The sequence below is a fragment of the Alexandromys fortis genome, unplaced genomic scaffold, assembly GCF_014885135.2.
Source record: "Alexandromys fortis isolate MF-2015 unplaced genomic scaffold, M_Fortis_MF-2015_v1.1 scaffold_161, whole genome shotgun sequence".
In the NCBI taxonomy this organism is placed as follows: Eukaryota; Metazoa; Chordata; class Mammalia; order Rodentia; family Cricetidae; genus Alexandromys; species Alexandromys fortis.
In genome coordinates, this window is record NW_026068073.1 from 2087498 (window position 1) to 2092644 (window position 5147).

Here is a 5147-nt window from a genome sequence, read left to right on the forward strand (position 1 = left end):
ACCCGTGCTGCTGTGTGCCTTTGGCAATTCTCTTCATTGACAAGGCAGGAATGGTAACTCTCTCTCTCTCTCTCTCTCTCTCTCTCTCTCTCTCTCTCTCTCTCTCTCTCTGTGTGTGTGTGTGTGTGTGTGTGTGTGTGTGTATGTGTGTGTTGCTGGGTGGATTCCCTGACAGCTGGGAGTCAGTGTTGAGTTACAGAGGCCAGGGAAGCAGACAGCATCAAGGAAGAGGATTTTTTGTTGTTGTTTTTTGGTTTTTTTTTTTTGAGACAGGGCTTCTCTGTGTACTCCTGGCTGTCCTCAAACTCAGTCTGTAGACCAGGCTGGGTCGAACTCAGAGGCCCGCCTGTCTCTGACTCTGGGTTTACTGGGATTGCTGGGCTGTGGTTTCTTCCCTTAAAAACCCCTTCTCCCAGTTACTCGGGGTCGAACTCCTCCTCTGCGTGGGTTATGAGTTTTGGCCCCAGTGCACTGGTACCTGTCAATAAACCTCGTGTGATTACAGCAAATATGGTCTCTCATGAGTTACTGGGGGGGGGGTAGTGTTATCGCAAGACTTGAGTAAGAATCTCCCCACACCGAGGGTCTTTCAACCTCTGATTACTGAATTTGGGTTAGCAGAAATTCAGATGATGTTTTGGTATAGATAATGTTAAAAACTGTTTTATCCTGTTTTTTTTTTATTGAAAATCTGGCTCTAGAGTTGGATTATGGCTCTTCTTTTGCTAGACCCGTGCTTATTTAAAAGTTTCCTCTGTCACTCTGTCAGTCTGAGCCCCCAACACAATGACAAGAAGAAAACAAAGCAGAACAGTCACATTCTGTAGCTTCAGATTTATAAGTTTATTTTGTCAGATACTATAAAAAATCTGTCAAAATTAAAGTAAAACTGGTTAAAAGTTAATTAGTAACACTGGGAATTGATAACTTAAAGCGCTGGGTGGTGGTGGCGCACGCCTTTAATCCCAGCACTCAGGAGGCAGAGGCAGGCGAATCTCTGTGAGTTCGATGCCAGCCTGGTCTACAAGAGCCAGTTCCAGGACAGGCTCCAAAGCTACAGAGAAACCCTGTCTCGAAAAACCATAAGGTATGATTCCATTTTAAGTTTTGGATTGCCATTTTGCTAGAGTTAAAAAAAAAATCAATGCCACATGATCTTACCACCATCTTAATTAAAGGTGACCAAGTGGAGTGGGCCTAACAGATCTCCAAGATAGTTTGGGTTGGGATAGATTTATGCATGGTGACTCATGTCCCGTTCTAAAAACAAGGTTTTATATATATGATTTTAAGTATTAAAGCTACACCTCAATGTTTTATGCCATTCTGCCAGCTAGACTTTGTTAATTAAGAGTCACCCAGGTGATAATGGTTATAAAGACATAAAGGGATCACAGGAAATAGCTGAGGTTTACAAATGTATGGCAGGACTAGAGCCCCAAAGAATGTGCAGTTGCAACAATGGACCTTAACATTTTAGAAATGCCAGTGCCAGAGGATCATCACCAGAAGCACCAACTACAGTGAAATGGAGCAGGCTGAGATCTAAATGACAGGCTGTTTATATGCTGTCGAGGGTGGGACTGTCAGGAGCCATTTTTCCTCCTAAAAATCATCACAGGAACCATCGCCCTGGGGAGTCTGCAGAGAACCCCACACCCATAATTATGTTAAGAATCGTTCTATTGACAGAACCTACCCCACACCCAATTAAGCTGTTAATGGAGAACTATCTGTTAACGGAACCCCCCTCACATTCCAGCTATCCAGGGAACTAGGTGTGTCAACTTGTGACTGACCTCCTGGCCTACGTGACCTGACCTAACGTAACCTCCTGGCCTATGTGAGGAACCTGAACCACGTGACCTGGACCACGTGGCAAGATCCCGTACCCCTGCCCCCCAAGGCCCTCATCCAGGGGCTATATAAGCAGCAACCAGGACTCTAATAAATGGAGGCTGTGACAAACTTAGCATGGCTTCTTTCTTCTTTCCTAGCCCATTCTCTTACAGATAGCACCCCTCCGTGACCCTAGAGTAATTGACTGCAGGGTGGGTTACAAACCCCTAGACTGAGTGACCCACCCAAGGCAATCTACATGGGACCAAAGAAGTACTTTATTTTTAATATTGCAGGAAGACATTTAATAAATTTAAATTTTTTTAGGAAAAAAGTTTTTAAATAAATTTATAAGGCTGTGGGACATCTGTGCTTATAAAATGTTTTATATTGTTAAATAATTGAACCTAAAATAAAAGGCTAAAAATTAGGGTTAGAGCCAGAAGCACCAAAAGCTAACCAGAATCAGAAATGTTCATTTCTTGTGATGCAGAAGACAATGACCTGAGCAGTTTGATAGAGGACTTGGAACAGTTTCTATAGATCAACAGGAAGGTAGGCCTGAGTTTCAGTTTGCCCTAGGGCAATGCTAGCTCTTAGAATCTCTCTTGATTCCATTTCACATTGGGAACCTGTTCCTTGCCTTCCAGGGGACAGCATTAACAGCTAGATAGAAATTTGTTTTGTTTTTACCCTCAGTGCTGTGGGAGCACATTCCGCTCCTTCAGCCAGTAGTCTTTAAAATACCAGCCCACTTGGGTGTGGTCTCTTATACTATATATGCCCATTGTAAAGCGTGCAATCTGGCATCTGGTCTAAATCTGTGGGATTTAGTTGCTGTTCCCTGTTTCAGCAGAGGATTGTGATCTAAATAAATAACATTCTATTTATAATAATTATTCTCAATTCTGAGCTAGTGTGGGATTTCTTTCAAGTGTCCATCTTCATCTGGCACCCAACTATTTGGTTTTAGAACCACATGCATGCCCTCTGCCATGCTCTGAGCAGGCCCAGCTCAGCACAAGTCCTCCCTCAGCTCACCTCAGCTGTGGCCTGTGTGCGGAGCCAGCAGTTCATATAGAATTTCTGCACAGCGGCTTTTCTTGCTACGGGTCAGCTGCAGTTCTTTATATTTTCTCTCTACATACCTTGGAGTGGCTTCAAGTCACCACGCACCCCACCATTTGCCTCCCACCAGCACGCACCATGGAAACTCGGGCAAGACATGGGCTTCCCTGGTCTGAGCCAGCTGTTCCATGGCTTCTAACAATTTGCATTTGCTATTCCACTGCTCTAGAGACATCTGCAGAGCATACAGTCTGATTTATATTACATAACTGTTTTTAATCTGAGCATATCTTTGAGAATTTCACTCTAAAATCAGATTCAGACCAGCCATATGACTCCATCCAAGTGTGCCACTAGGCCCAGCTGTGTTTGTTTTGTAGGTGGCCCGCAACACCTACTGGCAGGTAACAATTATTGCACCTACTCTAGATCAAAATCAACCATAGGTAAGATTTATAATTTGAAATATATATTATAAATTTATAATTTAAAAGGGCAATATGTTGGACAACCTAACCATCCAGGGCTTCAATATCTTCTTTACTTACACCATGTATGAAGGTTTACAGGACTTATATGATTTCCCTCTGATATCCCTATTTTTGATTGTGGGGATTATTCTTGTCCTCAATATTGTTTTCTTAAAAATATGATTTGATAATAGGGCTAAGGATGATGTGCTTTTAGAAATGGTACAGTCTTTACAGACTAATACCAAGCTTTTCAAAAAAGAGGTTGAAACTCTGAAGGATACAAACAATTTAACTAACAAAACCCAGTCAACGGAGGACTTCTAGAAATGGTACAGACTGATAGTGATTTATTAAAACGAAAATTCAGCTCTCTGGAGAAGGATACAGCCGATTTGGCACATAAAAGCAAGTCAATGACAGTGGGTGCTAAAACATTAATTTGGTAAATTAAAATATGTGAACCATACTGTAGACCCATACTCAGGTTTTCAATGGGCTTTAATCTCAGAAAAGGTTGATTTAATAATCACACATTTATTAGAAGTTATGACCATAATGGGCACTCCTGCACAAATTACACATTAACACATTATTAACACATTACAGGGTATACCAAATGATTCTACAAGTCAGGCAGTTACAGAAAGATCAAATTATACTATAAAGAATATGCTGGCTCTTCCTGTAGGCAGCCAGAAGTGACCTGTGAAGATGGTTCGCTACTCTCTTGACCCAGAAAACCCTACAAAATCATGCAAATCGAGAGGATCAAACCTTTGGGTTCACATAAGAACACCCAAGAAACGGCCCAGGCCATCATGGGTATACAGATTGGAAATGCCACCGAGTATCTGAAAGATGTCACTTTGAAGAAGCAGTGTGTGCCATTCCGACGGTACAATGGTGGAGTCGGTAGGTGCGCCCAGGCCAAACAGTGGGGCTGGACACAGGGTCGGTGGCCAAAAAGAGTGCGGAATTTTTGCTGTACATGCTTAAAAATGCAGAGAGCAATGCTGAACTGAAGGGTTTAGATGTGGACTCTCTGGTCATTGAGCACATCCAGCACTCATGGCTGGATTAACCCATACATGAGCTCCTACCCCTGCCACATGGAGATGATCCTCACTGAAAAGGAACAGATTGTTCCAAAGCCAGAAGAGAAGGTTGCACAGAAGAAAAAGATATCCCAGAAGAAACTGAAGAAACAAGAACTTCTGGCACGGGTATAAATTCAACATGAAATAAATGCAGATAAAAGTAAAAAAAAAAAAAAAGAATATGCTGAACAAACAGCAAGGGATAGAAAATACCCCCAGAAATAGATTGCATAATGCTTTATTATCCTTGAATTTTTTTAACGCTAATGAGAAAGGAACAACGGCAGCAGAGAGTCATTGGATAATAGAAAAAACTTCTGAATTGAATCAACCAGTATATTTCAATGATGTGTTGACCTCACAGTAGAAACCAGGAGATGGGGGCTGGAGAGATGGCTCAGTGGTTAAGAGCATTGCCTGCTCTTCCAAAGGTCCTGAGTTCAATTCCCAGCGACCGCATGGTGGCTCACAACCATCTGTAATGGGGTCTGGTGCCCTCTTCTGGCCTGTAGGCATGCGCACAGGCAGAATACTATAAACACAATAAATAAACCTTTAAAAAGAAGAAGAAGAAGAAGAAGAAGAAGAAGAAGAAGAAGAAGAAGAAGAAGAAGAAGAAGAAGAAGAAGAAGAAGAAGAAGAAGAAGAAGAAGAAGAAGAAGAAGAAAGG